Source organism: Panthera pardus, unplaced genomic scaffold, assembly GCF_024362965.1.
Source record: "Panthera pardus isolate Hobbes unplaced genomic scaffold, ASM2436296v1 HiC_scaffold_4, whole genome shotgun sequence".
NCBI lineage: Eukaryota > Metazoa > Chordata > Mammalia > Carnivora > Felidae > Panthera > Panthera pardus.
This window is the reverse complement of record NW_026526969.1, coordinates 16,289,543-16,308,116: the sequence shown is the minus strand read 5'-3', so window position 1 is coordinate 16,308,116 and position 18,574 is coordinate 16,289,543. Positions and strand designations below refer to the sequence as shown.

Sequence of the window (18,574 nt, the reverse complement as noted above, 5' to 3'; positions counted from 1 at the left end):
AGGTCTTGTTTGTTGTTTGTTTGTTTGTTTGTTCTTTTGTCCATTCTGACACCCTATCCAATGTCTTTTGATTGGAGCATGTAGTTGATTTACATTCAGAGTAATTATTGATAGGTATGTATTTAGTGCCATTCTACTAATTGTTTTGCCATTGTTTCTTGATGTTTTCTGTGATCCTTTCTTATCTGTAACACTTTCGGTCTTTCATTTCCACTCAAAGAGTCTGATTTCAAAAAAATTTTTAATGTTTATTTCTGAGACAGAGACAGAGCACAAGTGGGGGAGGGGTGGAGTGAGAGGGTGGCTCAGAATCAGAAGCAGGCTCCAGGCTCTGAGGTGTCAGCACAGTGCCCGATGCGGGGTTCGAACTCACAAAACATGAGATCATGACCTGAGCCGAAGTCGGTCTCTCAACCAACTGAGCCACCCAGGTGCCCCAAACAGTCCGATTTAAATATTCTTTGCTTTTCACTGGTAGTACATTTCTTTACTTATTTTTAATATTTCTTCTTTTTTAAATTTAAGCCCAAGTTAGTTACGTTATAGTGGAATACAGTCTCAGGAGTAGAATTTAGTGATCCATCAAGTACAAAATATACCCAGTACTCATCTCAAGTAACCCCCCTAAATGCCTATCACCCATTTAGCCCATACCCCTATTCAGTTACCCTCAAGGAACCCTGAGTTTCTTCTCTGTATTTAAGAGTCTCTTAGATTGTTTGAATCCCTCTCTGTTTGTATCTTATTTTTGCTTTCCTTTCACTAGGTTCATCAGTTGTATTAAATTCCACAGATGAGAGAAATCATATGATATGTGTCTTTCTCTGATATATTTTGCTTGGCATAATAAAGTCCGATTCCATCCACGTTGTTGCAAATAGCAAGATTTCATTGTTTTTGATCGCCGAGTAATAGTCCATTGTATGAATATACCACATCTTCTTTATCCATTCATCTGTCAATGGTCATTTGGGCTCTTTGCATAATTTAGCTATTGTTGATAATGCTGCTATAAACATTGGAGTACATGTGCCACTTCGAGTCAGCGTTAGTGTATCCTTTGGATAAATACATAGTAGTGCAATTGCTGGGTCCTAGTGTAGTTCTATTTTTAGTTTTTTGACGAATCTCCATACTATTTCCCAGAGTGGCTACACCACTTTGCATTCCCACCAGCATTGCAAAACCATTCCCTTTCTCTGCATCCTTGCCAACATCTGTCATTTCCTGAGATGTTAATTTTAGCCATTCTGATAGGTGTGAGGGGATATCTCATTATGGTTTTGATTTGTATTTCAGTGATGACGAGTGAGATTGAGCATCTTTTCATGTGTGACCATTCTGGATGTCATTTTTGTTAATGTGTCTCTTCATGTCTTTTGCCCATTTCTTCAATGGGTTATTTGGTTTTTGGGTGTTGAGTGTGATAAGTTCTTTTTAGATTTTGGATACTAACCCTTTATCTGATATGTCACCTGCAAATATCTTCTCCCATCTCATTCAGTTGTCTTTTAGTTTTGCTGATAGTGTCCTCTGCTGTGCAGAAGCTTTTTATCTTGAGGTCCCAATAGTTCATTTTGGTTATTATTGCCCTTGCTTCGGAGACATGACAAGCAAGAAGTTGCTGTGGCCAGGATCAAGGAGGTAGATTGCCTCTTTTCTCCTCCTCTAGGATTTTGATGGTTCCTTTCTTACATTTAGATCTTTCATCCATTTTGAGGGGTGTGTGTGTGTGTGTGTGTGCGTGCGTGTGTGTGTGTGTGTGTGTAGTTTATGAACATAGTCCAAGTTCATTCTTCTCACTGTCCAGTTTTCCCAATACCATTTGCTGAAGAGACTATTTTTTTTCCATTGGATATTCTTTCCTGCGTTATCAAAGATTACTTGGCCCTATGTTTGAGGGTCCATTTCTGTGTTCCCTATTCCAGTCCATTGATGTCTGTGTCCGTTTTTGTGCATGTACCATACTGTGTCGATGATTGTGGCTTTCTAATACACCATAACGTCCAGAATTGTAATGTCTCCAGCTTTGTTTTCTTTTTCAACATGACTTTGGCTATTTGGGGTCTTTTCTGGCTCCTTACAAATTTTAGGGCTGTTTGTTCTAGCTCTGTGAAGAATGTTGTTGTTATTTTGATAGGGATTGCATTGAATGTGTCGATTGCTTTGGGTAGTACTGACATTTTAACACTATTTGTTCTTCTAATCCATGAGCATGGAAAGTTTTTCCCTTTCTTTGTGTTTCTTCAATTTCTCTCATAGATGTTGTATGGTTTGTTCCTTTATTTTTTTTTTTAATGTTTGTTTATTTTTGAGAGAGAGAAAGAGAGACCACATGAGCAGGCGAGGGGCAGAGAGAGAGAGAGAGAGAGAGGGAGACACAGACTCTGAAGCAGGCTCCAGGCTCCAAGCTGTCAGCACAGAGCCTGTCGCGGGACTCGAACCCACAAAGGCGGGATCATGACCTGACCTGAAGTCAGTGTTTAACCAACTGAGCCACCTAGGCGCCCCTCTATTGTTTTAAGAGTACTGATCTTTTACCTCTTTGGTTAGGTTTATCCCTAGGTATTTTATGGTTTTAAAGCAGTTTTAAATGAGACCAGTTCCTTGATTTCTCTTTCTGCTGATTCATTATTAGTGTATAGAAATGAAACCAACTTCTGTATATTGATTTTATAATCTGAGACTTTCCTGAATTCCTGTATCAGTCCTAAGAGTTTTTCGGTGGAGTCTTTTGGATTTTCCATGGAATGTATCATGCCTGTGAATAAGGAAGTTTTGACTCCTACTTGCCAATTTGGACACCTTGTATTTCTTTTTGTTGTCTGATTGCTGAGGCTAGGACTTCCAACAGTATGTTGAATAACAGTGGTGAGAGTGGACATCCCAGTCGTGTTCCTGACCTCAGGGGGAAGGCTCTCAGTTTTTCCTCATTGAAGATGGTATTAGCTGTGGGACTTTCGTATCTGGACATACTGATATTGAGGCAAGATCTTTCTATCCCTCCTTTCATGAGTGCTTTTTTTCATCAAGAAAGGATGCTGCATTTTGTCAAATGCTTTTTCTGCATCTATTGAGAGGATCATGTGGTTGTTATCCTTTCTTTTATCAATGTGATGTATCACATCAGTTGATTTGCAGATATTGAATCGGTTGTGCATCCCAGGAATAAATCCAATTCATTGTGGTGAATAATTATTTGTATGTATTGTTGGATCCAGTTTGCTAATTTTTGTTGAGAATTTTTACATTCAGGTTCAGTCTGTAGTTTTCCTTTTTGGTGGGGTCTTTGTCCAGTTTGGACTCAAGGCCGTGCTGGCCTCATAGAATGAGTTTGGAAGTGTTCCTTCCATTTCTCTGGCCATGACCTTATCTTGTTCTTTCATTTGGGATGCATTCCTCTTGTCTTGGAATTTTGGCTGAGTATTTGCCTTCTCTGTGTTACAAAAGCTCATTATGTTACCTTCCTGTGAGATGAATGGCTTTATGAAGAGGAGGTCATCTAGTGTCCAGGGCCTGACACATCAGGGAGTGTCTGTGGTGTGTGTTGCATGCACTGTTTTGTGTTGTTGCTGCACTATTCTTCAGGCCAGTTGTATGGGCAATGTACGGTCCTTGGCCAGAATGTGCTGAGTTTTATCTAGGTCTGCTCCAATCTGCTCGTTAAATGAGACTTGAAACGACTGCCACTCAAAGTGAAGCCCTGCGGAACTGTCTGGTCAAGAGAGGTGGTGTGGTCACGGGCTTCCGCTGGTCTTCTGGGGAAGGGGACACCTCCATTGGGACTGAGGCAAGCCTGATTGACCTAGGCCAGTCTCACCAGAGCACAGGAATGTGGGGTTGGTATAAGCATCTTAGGCAGCCAGTGTGGGGATGACATTGTTTCCAACAGATGGCTCTGTGTTTATGCTGTGGGGAAGAGGAGGAAAATGATCCCACCAAGCTCCTCTGTCATAGCTCCTTTGTCCCCTAGTTGTGACCACTGCCTCTCAGGGATGCTCATCATGATCAGTGTATAATCTCCCCACTGTGTCCACCAGGCAATGTACAGACCACTGTTTCCATGCCATCTGCCTGCAAGTAGTTTGCTGCCTTCTCTCAAGGAGTAGGCCAGTGACCTCATGGCTGTATCCCAGCCAAGCCTGCTAAATTTTGAAACGCCACATTCTCAGGGTGCCTGGATGACTTGGTTAAGTGTCTGACTCTTGGTCCTGGCCCAGATCATGACCTCGTTGTTGTGGAATTCTCTCTCCCTCTATTCCTGCCCCTCCCTTGCATGTGCTCTCTTTCTGCCTCTCTCAAAATAAATAAACTTAAAACAAATTTAGTGGCATGGAATACCTTATTTAGGCAGGATTTCCTCCCTGAGGGGAATGGCAGGGGTCTATCAGTTAAATTTCCAACACTGACTAGGAAATTCTTTGCTGACTGGTTAAAGGTTACATTCCTGCAGGAATGAAATTAGGTTTAGTGACATGGGGCCTTAACATAAGTAACTCCATGGTGGGCCTGTGATTTTTCTTAACATTCCAAACCCAAATTTTTACACATCCATTTTTTTATTAAAATATAGCCCTAAGGGGCGCTCAGGTGGCTCAGTCGGTTGAGCGTCCGACTTCGGCTCAAGTCATGATCTCACGGTCCGTGAGTTCCAGCCCCGCTTTGGGCTCTGTGCTGATGGCTCAGAGCCTGGAGACTGTTTCAGATTCTGTGTCTCCCTCTCTCTCTGACCCTCCCCCGTTCATGCTCTGTCTCTCTCTGTCTCAAAAATAAACGTTAAAAAAAATTTTACGTATAGCCCTAAATAATATTTTAGCCATCTACTGCTGGCCCGATTATCATATCCTGTAAAACTGTGACCATCTCCTAATCATAGATGAAAATCAACTCTGGGCTCTAAGCTCTTTGTGGCTCTAAGTTTCTTTGATCTATGTTACTAAGATCTTTGTGATCTAGGTTACTGCTGGTCTTTTGAAGTCTTTGACCCAGGGACCCCCAGCAGGTTGCTGAGCCATCACTTAGGCACAGAAGCATCCTTTCCAAGTCACCTCCCCCTAAAGCGTTCTTTCCTTCTTGTACTTCTGGGTCTTACCCTTTTGCAGATCATATGCTGTGATGGATATCTCCTCATGCAAACCTGTCAAAGTGGACCAGAGAAAACTGCTTGCCTGTGACTGCCACTTCATGGTCACGTCTTTTCCTTCTGAAATCCTTTGAGCTCCGTATCGTTCTTCCAGTCTTTGAATATCTCTTTGATTTAGAATAATTTTATTCTCTTATACTGCTGCTAAAAATATGCATGAAAATATTAAAGCAAGGATTATTTACAATAATTGAGCCAGTCACAGTTATCTATCTGGCCGTGTGTACAATTTTTTTTTGACAATGTTCAGGCATGATATGAAGTACATCCTGTAAAATCTGAGTATCATTCATTATCTAGGATAACCACCTTTATGGAAAGCCATTCAATGACATGCTCGTTCAAGATCAGAAAAACACTTAATTTACATACCACATAATACAGTGGTATATACATGCATTATTATCTTAAAATATGTAAAGTAGATGTTTCTATGAATCGTATATCAGTATTCAGTTTTCTGTAACATGAATGCTATTATTTAAATTAAACAATAGTAAGAACAACAAGAATAGGTACATGGCCATCACTAGTAACTAATACTAGAACTAGTCATATATTATGTGTTGAAAACATAAAACCATGATTACTAATAATCTGTTCATTCGTGATGGGTTTCTAGTTTCCAAAAAAATTGGGAAGATATTATTGAGTCTCCACATACATCAGACTGTCTCCTCACTATTGATGTCATATGAATTGGTACATGATCACAATCAGTATCCCAAAGAGATATGGTAGTATTAACTAAAGGTTATATTTGTATTCAGAGTGCTTCAGTTTTAACCTCTTCTGTCCCAGACTCATCCCAGCTGGCACATTACAGTCATCCTGTCTCCTTAGGCTCCACTTGACCGTGACGATGTTTAGATTTTTCCATGTTTTATAACCTGCAAAGTTTTGAGGGTACATCTGTAGAATGTATTCTGTAGAATGATCCCTGGTTGAGATATGTCTACCGTTTGTTCAAATGCTTAGGTCAGAGTTACCGTGTTTTGGAGCAGAAGATCCAGAGGCATAATGCCATCCATAATTATCATTTCACATAAAGGTTGTTTACTCTGAAGCCTGGGGTCTTTTGTGGTTCCATACAAATTTTAGGACTATTCTAGTTCTGTGAAAAATGTTATTGGTATTTTGGTGGAAATTGCATTAATTGTGTCAATTGCTTTGGGAAGTATAGACATTTTCACTATATTTGTACATCTGATCCATGAGTATCCATTTCTTTGTGTCATCTTGAATTTCTTTCACCACTGTTTTATAGTTTTCAGAGTATAGGTCGCTCACCACTCTGGTTAGATTTATTCATAGATATCTTGTTATTTGGTGTACAGCTGTAAATGGGACTGTTTTCTTAATTTCTCTTTCTACTGCTTCATTATTGTTGTTTAGAAATGCAACAGATTTCTGTACAATTATTTTGTATCCTGTGACATTGCTGAATTCATTTATCAGTTCTAGCAGTTATTGGGTGGACTCTTTAGGGTTTTTTATATATAGTGTCATGTACTTTGCAAAGTGTGAAAGTTTCACTTCTTCCAGATTTGGATTTGTTTTTATTTTATTTTATTTTACTTTATTTTGTTTTGTTTTGTTTCTTTCGTTTCGTTTCGTTTCGTTTCGTTTATCTGCTGGCTGTGGCTTGGACTTCCAGTACTATGTGTATTAAAAGTGGTAAGAGTAAACATCCTTCTCTTCTTCCTGACCTTACAGGAAAAGCTCTCAGATTTTCCCCATTAAGGTTGATTTTCACTGCAGGGTTTTCATAGATACCTGTTATTACATTGATGTATGTTCCCTGTAAACCTATATTAGGGGGTTATAATCATGAATGGATGTTGTAGTGTGTCAAATACTTTTTTCTGCGTGTATTGAAATGACCGTGTTGTTCTTTTCTTTAAACGTTTATTAATTTTGAGAGAGACAGAGCGTGAGGAGGGGAGGGGCAGAAAGAGAGTGGGAGACACAGAATTCGATGGAGGCTCTTGGCTCTGAGCTTTCAGCACGGAGTCCGATGCGGGACTTGAACTCACAAATCATGAGGTCATGACCTGAGCTGATGTCGGACTGTTAAAAGATTGAGCCACCCAGGTACCCAGATCGTATGGTTCTTATCCCTTCTCCTGTTGATGTATTGTATCGCATTGATTGTTTGCGAATATTGAACCACGCTTGCACCTTGGGAATAAATCCCATTTAATTGTGGGATATATTTACAGTTGTTATATCTTCTTTTTGGATTGTACCCTTTACTGTTATATAGTGTCCTCCTCTGTCTCTTGTTATGTACTTTTTTTTAAGTGTATTTTTTCTGATAGAAGTATTGCTACTCCAGCTTTTGTTTTTTCATCCATTCTTACACCCTACGTCTCTAGATTGGAGCATTCATTCCATTTACCTTCAAAGAAATGGTTGATATGTATCTATGTATTGCCATTTTATTACCTGTTTTCTTGTGGTTTCTAATGATTTTCTCCGATCCTTTCTTGTCTGTCTTTCATGTTTTGCTTATTTTCTTTGGTGATATATTTGATTTCTTTATCTTTATTCTTAGCATATTTATGACTGGTTTTAGTATATGGTTACTGTTAGGTGCTTATATAACCTCTTCTGCATTTAGCAGTTTGTATTAAGTTGATGGTCATTTACCTTTGAACCCATTATTTTCTCCTCCCTAGGCTTTTGGTAGATGTTATTATATTTCAAATCCATTTCTCTGAGTTCCTTAACTATTTTTCACAAAAATATTCATGTTTTCCTTGATTTGTGTCTTTTACCTCTATAGTGTCACTTTTGGTCTCTCCTTTCCACTCAAAGAGTCCCTCTTAATATTTCTTGCAGGACTGGTTTAGTGGTACAAACTCCTTTAGTCTTTGTTTGGGAAAGTCTGTGTCTCCTTCCATTCTGAAGGATAGCCTTGCTGGATAGAATATTGTTGGCTGCTGATTTTTCCATTCAGCACTTTGAATATGTGATGTCACTAGCTTCTGGCTTGCCAAGTTTCTGTTCAGAAATCTGTAGCTAGCCTTATGGGTCTTGCCTTCTAAGTTAAGGTCTCTTTTGTCTTGCTCCTCTTAAGAATTTTTCTTTATTGTCATTGTAATTTGCAAGTTTGCTTACAATATGTCTGGGTGTTGGCCTCATTTTGTTGATTTTGATGGGAGTTCTCTAGTCTCTGGGATGTGGATGTTTGTTTCCCTCCCCCAATTAGGGAAGTTTTCACCTATTATTTCCTCAAATAAATTTTCGGCCCCATTCTCTCTTCCTTCTGGGACTCCTCCAATATGAATATTATTACGTTTGCTGTAGTCACTGAGTTCCCTTAGTCTCATCTCATGTTGCATAATTCTGTTCTCTCTCTTTGGTTCAGTGTGATTAATTTCCATTACTCAGTCTTCGAGGTCACTGGTTTGTTCCTCTGCTTCTTCCATCCCTCTGTTCATTCCAGCAAGCATGTTTCTCCTTTATTGTGTCCTCAGTGTCTACTGTGTTATATCTATCTCTATGTCAGGGTCTCACTCTCCTACTCATTTCACAACTCCAATGAGTATCCTTATGATCATTGCTTTAAATTCTGTATCAGGTATATTACTTATATCTCTTTGGCTTAAATCTCTGGCTGTGGCTTTGACTAGGTCTTTCATTGTGGATAAACATCTCAGTGTGTCCAGTATGTCTTCTCTCTGGCTCTATTTCTCTGTGTTAAGAAAGTCAGCAGTGCCTTCTGATCTTGAAATTAATGACTATATGAAGAAGAGTTCCTGGAGTCCTCAGTTGTGCACGTCTCCATTTATAGGACCTGGACCTTCAGGAGGATATCATATGGGTATTGCTCACTCCCTGCTGTTGTGTCTGGGTTACTTTTCCTTTCAGTGCAGGTGTCTGCACTGATTGCATGCCTGTTTGGGGCTGTGCTTGCTCTCAGTGGTATTAGTGGGACCCAGGCAGGCCAGCGGTGGGGGTGTATGCCCACTGGGTAACTTGGGAGCAGGGCAGGAGTGTTAGCAAAATTGCACAAGGCTACTAGTCCTATGCCAGATTTCCCAATATCCTTTGGTGGCTGGGGGCTGTGGACCAGCGGTGGAAGCTAGGGGCTTGAGGATATGCACAGAGCATGTCTGTGCCTGGGGACATGTGGCTGGGTGAGACAGATGAGGGTGCCTGGATGTGCACAGCTGGGTGAGGTGCAGATGTGCACAGCGTACTGTGGCAGCTATGCATGCTTGTCGGACAGGGTGCCATTGTGGTTCTAAGAATATTTGCCCTGAGATCAGGAGGCTTGGTGTTGTGAGTCCCCCAGTGAACCCCTGGGACTGGCGCACTGCTAACGAGTTAGGTAGCAAGTGTCTGTGCAGCCTTGGCCTCTGGTGGGTGCTTCTATGCTTATTCTGGGAGGCTGGGGGAGAAGAATGGTGCCTGTGAGCTCCCTCATTGTTGAAGTCCTCCAACACACTCAGGAATCAGCATGAATACATCTGTCTCCTGTTGCCTCAGCATTGTGTAAACTGCCACGTTTACATTGCCTCTATACACAGGCAGGGACCTGGCTAGCACTCATCCTCCTGGATCACCCAGTGCTGGGTCAGCTCACCTCCAAATCTCCTGGATCTAAACTCAAGGAAATTCAGCTGCTCTGGGTTTTAATGCCAAATGTTATGGAGATTAGTCTTCTCTGTGTGAGCTCCCGGGTGTGAGGGCTCACTTTCTCTGCCCTCTCTGCAGGCAGCCAGCCTCCACCTTTCTGACCTTCCTACCTTTCTGATGCAGCTTCTCTCTATTTAGGTGTGGAGTTTGTTCTGCCAGTCTTTGGATCGCTCTCTGGTTCATAGACTTGGATGTGGATGTTATGTAGTTGAACACATGGCACAGGGTGAGCTCAGGGTCCTCTTACTCTGCTATTATTAAGTTTTTAAATATCTTATTATTTTGTATTTTTGAGACATGGGCGGGCAGATTCATATCACCCATGCACTTCAGGATTTGAAAGGAACTTTCCAACATGTGCTTCTAGTATTTTATGTTTTGAAACTCTCTTTAATGAAAGATAATTTACATATAACAAATAGCCTCAAGTTAAAGGGTATAATTTGGTGAGACATGAGGGTACAGGACCATGGGTACAGGACCATGAAATCATATGGTTTCTCCCTAAACCTTCCATCACAATCCCTTTGTGTGTAACGCTAATGTTGCTTTTGAAGTAAGGACTACTTTTTTTTTTTTTTTCAGATATTGCCCAGGTCTCTCAAAGCCTGCATTGGGGTACCTCCTTTTCCAATAGTCTATATTCCCATAAGTATTGCAGTCGGTCTACCTTTGGACTTTTGCTTCTATTGTATCTCTCTGTATGTTCACATACTTTTGTTGCACCACTTTAATGATGAGGCCTTCATCATCACTTTAATTTTCACTAAATGGCATGAGCTGCAGTTCCACTTATGACAAAGTGAAGGCTTCCTGTGTTAGGTATTCAAGAGCAAGCCAGATATCCTGAGCACTTGAGCTGAGAATGTCGCTCTGTCTTTTTGCCAGCGCTCTTCCCTTCCCTTGAAGACAAGAATCTCCTTTTGTTCACACAGAAATGTAAGTGAAGTCAGTAGAAAACACTGCCTTCTCTCCTCTTCCCTTTATCTCTCAAACTCCTCTTCACTACCTTCTGCCTTTCCTTTTCTCTGACTCAATCTCCCAGGCCCACTGCTCCACTCCAGCCATAATCAGGGTGTCATCCAGCTGCTGGCCTCTGCCCTGTCCATCCCCCAGTGAGAAATCTGGAGTAGGATTATGGAGTTCACAGGACTGATCAAGAAATATATGATCCTCAGAGCCCTCCTGCACAAGGTTGCTGTCTGTGGAGACATGGCATCCTGGGTAAGGATCTCTATGTGTAGCCTCCTCACTCATCTCCCACAGTCACTGCTGGTCCCTGATCCTTACCCACCATTACAAATCAGCCATATTCTAGGGTCAGGAACCTGTCTATCTGACCCGAAGCACCAGGAGTCAGTGAGTATTTCTAAAATAAATGACCACAAGGACCCCATGCATCTAGATATAGGAAATTACCATCACCCCAGAAAACTCTCTCGGGCTCCTCTGCACAAAGGGTGATCTCGCTACTATCCTCCATCACCTCAATTTCTGCTGGTTTGTTACCTGTGTGTATAGGAACCGTACTGTGTGCATTCGATGGGGAGTGAGAGTAGGTCCTCCTAGAAGCAAACACTGAAACAGAGAGAGAACAGTGAAAGTAGTATTAGGGGATACTAAGAAAAACAAAGTGGAGAGCACCATGTGGGCAGAGAAAGCATGCAGGCAGATCTGACACATTTTTAAGATATATAATCACCATACTCTGTCAGCTCACACAGTCCTCTTCAAATTTCAAAATAGTTGTCATATAAGGCAGTGAGATTTATGAGATTTGGGGTTATTTCCCTATGGTCTTATGTTTTTCTACCTGCATTCCCTCTTCGATAGTTAATCTGTGGCCTCAGATGAACACTTTAGAGTGTGGATGCATCTGCGAGTCTATACGTAAAGGAATATGATTGTCTTCAGATCTCAGATGTAGAACTCTGATATACACATTCTCGTAATTATCGTTTTCTTTCTTTGCCTGGTAGGGCCTGAATTTTAATAGAAAAAGCATGTCTTTGTCTTATTGTTTAAAATGACGATTCCCAATCCCTTGGCTGTGTTAACAGTCTTAGTTTAATGAACTTCCGTGACCATCTGGTTTTTTTTCCTGAAGTACCAAAATGAACTTATTATTTCACTTGTAGGCAGGTTCTACAGAATGGAGTCAAAGTAAAACAATAAAATGCATATTCAGTGCATGTGAAATAGGTACATATTCTACATACATTCATACAAAAACTTTAGTTCAAAAATTAAGTCTGATCTAAAATGAAATCAGTCTGTGATTGCCTAGTAGAAATGCTTAGCTCCTACTATGTAAATATCATGAATCTATATGAACTATTAAAATTTGACAGTCAGTAGACAACTGTGTCCTACATTCATGTTTATTAAAAACTGACATAAACAAAGCCTGTACAAAAAATATTCCAAATCACGTATCACTTTGAAATAGTAATCTTGAGAGACATTATCGCCTAGGACCCCCTCTTCCTCTACCCCGACCACGTCCTCTTCCTCTTCCTCGGCCTCGGCCTCTTCCTGCAATAGCTTCCCTTTTCTTAGATTTCACCTTCGGTTCAACATCCACAAGTAGTGTATCCAGAGGTAAGCTGTCTGGCAGTATAAAATATCGAATGTTATTTCCTCGAATACTCAGTGTTTCCAGTTATACTGGTTCTCTATCCTTCAAAGTCATTTTCACTGCTTTAAGATGTGTATTCATGCTGACATCTACATCTGTGATTGTTCCATGGACCTGTGTTCCATTCTTTAATTCAATGGTTATGGTTTCATGACTCAATTTCATCAAAAATCTTACGAGCTTCATCCTAGTGGTGCCGGCACTCTTTCAGTCGGATAGCGCACAAAACGCGACCACCCAAGTCCAAAAAGCCTAGGAGTATGACTGTGACCATCTGTTTTTGATGATCATTTGTGTGGAGATATCTTAATTGAAACTGTGAGAAGGGTGAGTGGACATTTCACAGACATTTTGCAGATGCATTCTGTGTTCAATGTCTTCTTTTTATTATGCCCTTAGAAACAAATATTACCTCTGTTTCACAGATAATACAGCTCAGGCTCTGTGTAGGTCCCAGTGAGAATTGGTATTCTGGCTGAGACAGCAGAAACACAGGTAAATCCTCGGGATATTGTGAGAAAAGTTTAAGGAGATAGATGCAAAGCTGTAGTTAGGGTGATGTCAGGGGTCCAGCAGGGGTGGCATCTGGCCAGCCCTGAATTGTAGGTTGACTGAGGCTGAAGGCTAATGCAGGCTCTCAGCTGATCTAAATCCTGTCTTCACTTTTAGTCTCACTGAGGGATGTGAACTTAGGCAGACAAGGATTTCCTTAAGACCAAGCTAAATTTCCTATATATCCAGGGCACTTTCTCACCCATAAATATCCAGAACCTTCAGACAACACGGGGAGACAACAACCTTTTTAGATGATCACCTAGGTGCACTTTGACAAAAATGACACTTCAGAGATGAACCCTGCACTGTGCACTGAGAGTGATCCCACATAGCAGCTCCGTGTGGAACTCATGCTCCCTGCTCAGGCTGTGGTCAGGAATGGCCTGCAACTGCATCTCACTGACCCCAGGACCCTCCCCTCTGCACTTCCTCAAACTCTGCTTACTGTCCTCAACTTCCCTTCTATTCCTGTGTGATTCAAGTTTCCCCCATTCCTTCACTGGTGCTTCCATTGTGGTGAACACAAGGTCTGTGTCATATAATGCATGTGCCCCATTTCACACAGGACACCTGAGGCACCTGCACTTAGGGGTGCATTTCATCCTCACAGAACTCAAAACATTGTGTCTGTAAAGTGTGCACCAGTACGCCCGATACATCTGCCTTTGTGTAAAAATCCTCTTTCTTTTTGACAAGAGAAACCTATAGCTGACCTCATTACATGGAAATGACACAGCACATTGTACATACATCCTGAGAAGCTTGAGATATGTTACACTGTCCTCAGAAAGGTTTGCAATTGAATTGCCAAGCCCTCACAACCATCTCTACGACATTCCCACCAAGTCTTTCCCGAAAAAGATGAATATGCTTTACAAGTCCCTCATCCACTTCAGGTCATCTTACCAAACGGAGGAGGTGGGGGGTGGGGTCATAGCTCATGACTGGTGATGAAGGATGGTCCATAGGGTAGGACATGCAAAGCGGTCGTGGGTAAGGACCAGGCTCTCTTATATACATAATGGCCCACAGAACATAAATTAAAGGTATAACGTTTACGAGGCTGTGTCATCCCCCTCTTTCCGAATAGTAGGATTAGCATTCTCATTTTTTCAGTAGAGCATTTAGGTGCTGAGCCTTAAGAGAGAAGTTTGGAATTCAGTTTTGAGAGTAGACAGCCATCCAAGAAAGCCTTGTAATTGGCTCTTAGTTTTAGGTTGTGAGAGATTGTGGATGCCTTCAGTCTGCCTGGGTCCAGATGTGGGCCTTGTTCTGAGAACAGGTGAGCTAAATACCTAACCTGAGTTTGAGCAAACTGCAGTTTTTCTTTGGAGACTTTATAGGCTTAAGTTGTAGAACAAAAAGTTTTCCCAGGGGGGTGCTGTCTTCATGTGAAGAGGCATGAGCAGGGAAGCAGAGAAACAAATCATCTACACATTGTAACAAAGTAGAGCCTGCAGAACACTTTCCATCATCCAAATCAGCCTTTAAGGTTTGTGGGAAACATGAAGCACTCTGTGAAACCCAGGGAGGTTGCAGTCCAGATATATTGTCATTCATTCCCTGCAAGTGAAGGCAAAAAGATACCGGCTATCCTTATAAACTGGAATGCTAAAAACTACACCACATAGGTCAAGTACATTGAAAACTTTGCTTTCAATGCGAGTCGATGTAGGTAGAGTGTGAAGTTTGGGAAGAAGGGGATGTCAAGGGATTACAGTGCTATTTATTTCTCCGAGGTCTTGGACAAAATAATATCCTCAGCATTTGGGTTTTCTCACAGGTATAATAGAGGTGTTATATGGACTACTGCGGGGGATTATGAGGCCATGAGCCTTGTAACATTCTATTATGGTGTTGATGCATTGAAGGCCTTCTTAAATTATAGGATATTGATTAATTCTAGGGAGAAGTTTTGCAGGATCGATTTGAATCTTGACGGGGGGTACACGGTGGATTCTGCCAAGATCAGTTGAAGATTTTGCCCATAACGAGGATGGGAGATGATCCAATAGGAATAAATGATCAGTACCTCCAGACTCAGCTATAGTACCAACACAGACACGGCACAGAAAAGGTGCCAAAGGATCCTGTTATCCCTTTTTGCTATTTTGGTTACTGTTGTCAAATTCTAGAATTATTTTCCCTTTTGGGCAAAAGAAATTCCAGCATGGTATTTTTCTACGAAATCTCAGTCCAGGTAATCAATACGGGTCGAAGAACTAAGGAGAATAGGGTGTATATCTCTCAAAGGGCCTTGATCAAAGGGAATAGGTTCAGAGGTAGGAACATGTTGAAATCTAGTAGATCCCCCCTAATTGAGCTGTTTTTGTATCCCGAGGCTAAGGCTGCTTTATAGCACTCGGGTTAGTTGCAGCTTCAGTAAAGACAGAGATACATTCATTCCCAATCGGGAGAGTAGTTTCTCCAAAGAGATTAAGACGGAGGCTTGGGAAGGGCTCCGTGGTTCCTTGGAATCCCATCTTTGGGAATTGGGAGGACATTGAAAAGGTTGGAAAGAGGGCTGCAGGGCCTTGAAGCTCTTAAATTTATAACCATCTTTTTTCAATGTCCTAGTTCTTGTGGTCACAGCAGGAACTAGACTTCTAGTTTCGGGGGGTCTTTATTTGCTGGAGTTGAGCATTGAAAATTTAACAGTCTTTCCACTAGATGACTCATCTTGGGTCTGAGCAAAGTGATTTTCCAGGTTAATTAAACCTGAAGTGGACATAGTTTCCCATTCTATTCTTGGTCCTTTTAACTAAAAGGGAAAGGTCCCAGACTAGCACATTAATAAACATAGATCTAAAGGAGGAGCAGAGTTAGTTAAAGACAATTTAGAGTCAAAGGTGATAATCGTGAACAGATTCATGAGGCTTTTTTGGTATAAGACTGAACTTTCTTTCAACCTTCAGGCTTAGGAAAAGCCGTTAAAATTGTTCAGTGGAGGGGCATCTGGGTGGCTCAGTCGGTTAAGCTCTTTATCTTGTTGAGGTCCCAATAGTTCATTTTTGCTTTTATTTCCCTTGCCTCCAGAGACATGTCAAGTTGGTAGTTGCTGTGGCCAAGGTCAAAGAGGTTTTTGCCAGCTTGCTCCTCTAGGATTGTGATGGCTTCCTGCGTTACGTTTAGGTCTTCCATCCGTTCTGAGTTTGCTTTTGTGGATGGTGTAAGGAAGTGGTCCAGTTTCATCCTTTGCATGTCACTCTCCAGTTTTCCCAGCACCATTTGCTGGAGAGACTTTTTTCCATTGGATCTTCTTTCCTGCTTTGTCAAAGATTAGTTGGCCATACGTTTGTGTGTCCGTTTCTGGGTTCTCTATTTGTTTCCGTTGATCTATGTATCTGCTTTTGTGCCAGTACCATACTGTGTTGATGATTACAGCTTTGTGATACATCCTTAGGTCCGGACTTGTGGTACCTCCATTCTCCTTTCTTTGTCAGGATTGCTTTGGCTATTTGGGGTCTTTTCTGGTTCCATATAAATTTTAGGGATTTTGTTGTAGCTCTATGAAGAATGCTGGAGTTATTTTGATAGGGATCACATTGAATATGTAGATTTCTTTGGGTAGTGTCAACACTTTAACAATATTTGTTCTTCCAATCCGGGAGAATGGAATATTTTTCCATTTTTTGGTGTCTTCTCCAATTTCTTTCATAAGCTTTCTATAGTTTTCAGTGTATGGATTTTTCACCCCTGTGGTTAGGTTTATCCCTAGATATTTTATGGTTTTTGCTGCAATTGTAAACGGAATCAATTTCTTGATTCTCTTTCTGCTGCTTCTTTATTGGTGTATAGGAATCCAACCGATTTCTGTGCATTGATTTTATATTCTGCGACTTTGCTGAATTCATGGATCAGTTCTAGCAGTGTTTTTGGTGGAATCTTTTGGATTTTCCACAAAGAATATCTTATCAACTGCAAAGACTGAAATTTTGACTTCCTCCTCGTCGATTTGGCTGCCTTTTATTTCTTTGTGTTGTCTGATTGCTGAGGCTAGGATTTCCAACACTACGCTGAATAAGAGTGGTGAGCATGGACATCCTTGTCAGGTTCCTGACCTTAAGGGGAAAGGTCTCAGTTTTTCCGCATTGAGTGTGATATTAGAAGTGGGTCTTTTGTATCTAGCTTTTATGATCTTGAGGTATGATCCTTCTATGCCTCCTTTCTTGAGGATTTTTATCAAGAGAGGATGCTGTATTTTGTCAGATTCATTCTCTGCATCTATTGAGAGGATCAAGTGGTTCTTTTTCTTTCTTTTATTAATGTTATGTATCATATAGGTTGATTTGCAGATATTGAACCAGTCTTGCATCCCAGGCATAAATCCCACTTTGTCGTTGTGAATAATTCTTTTAATGTATTGTTGGATCTGCTTGGCTAGTATCTTGTTGACAATTTTTGCATCCATGTTAATCAGGGAAATTGGTCTGTAGTTCTTTTAAGTGGGGTCTTTGTCTGGTTTTGGAATCAAGGTAATGCTGGCCTCAGAGAATGAGTTTGGTAGCTTGTCCTCCATTTCTATTTTTTGGGAAAGCTTAGGTGTTAACTCTTCTTTATAAAAGATTAGGTGTTAACTCTTCTTTAAATGTTTGGTAGAGTTCCCCTGATAAGCCATCCGGCAGCCCTGGACTCTTGGTTTTGGGAGATTTTTGATTAATAATCCACTTTCTTTACTGGTGATGGGTCTATTCAAATGTTCTATTTCTTCCTGTTTCACTTTTGGTAGCTTATATGTTTCTGGGAATTTCTCCATTTCTTCTAGATTTCCCAATTAAATGGCATATAATTACTCATCATATTCTCTTAAGATTGTTTTTTTATTTCTGCAGTGTTGTGATCTCTTCTCTTTCATTCTTAACTGTATTTATTTGGGTCCTTTCCTTTTTTTGTTGTCATCAATCTGGCTAGGTTTTTATCAATTTTGTTGCTTCTTTCAAGGAACCAGCTCCTGGTTTTACTGAGCGGTTCTGTTTTCTTGACTTTGGTATCATTGGTTTCTGCTCAAATCTTTATTTTTTCCCTTCTTCTACCTGTTTTGGGCTTTATTTTCTGTTCTTTCTCCAACTCTTTAATGTGTAAGGTTAGATTGTGTATTTGAGACCTTCCTTCTTTAGGAAGGCCTGGATTTCTATATACTTCGCTCTTATGACTGTCTTTGCTGCATCCCAGAGGTTTCAGGCTGTTGTATTATCATTTTCATTGGCTTCCGTGTACGTTTTAATTTCCTCCTTAATTTCTTGGTTAGCCCATTCATTCTTTAGTAGGATGTTCTTTACTCTCAAAGTTTTTGTGGGGTTTCCAACTTTTATCTTATGGTTGATTTTGAGATTCATAACATTGTGATCTGAAACTATGCATGGTATGATCTTGATCCTTTTATACTTGTTGAGGGTTGATTTGTGACCCAGTAAAGTAATCCATTCTGGAGAATGTTCCATGTACACTGAAGAAGAATGTGTATTCTTCTCCTTTAGGAAGAAATGTTCTGAATATGTCTGTTAAGTCCATCTGGTCCAGTGTGTCATTCAAAGCCATTGTTTCCTTGTTGATTTTCTACTTAGATGATCTGTCCATTGTTGTAACTGGGG

The 18,574-nt window shown here is 40.8% G+C and overlaps 1 long non-coding RNA gene and 1 pseudogene across 1 annotated transcript in view; both read right to left on the bottom strand.

Moving 5' to 3' along the window:
• The window catches only part of LOC128774759 (uncharacterized), a 163,369-nt gene that overhangs the window by 96,160 nt on the left and 48,635 nt on the right, over positions 1–18,574 (bottom strand). The window lies entirely within an intron of this gene.
• Positions 12,156–13,581, bottom strand: LOC109261492 (small nuclear ribonucleoprotein Sm D1-like; annotated as a pseudogene).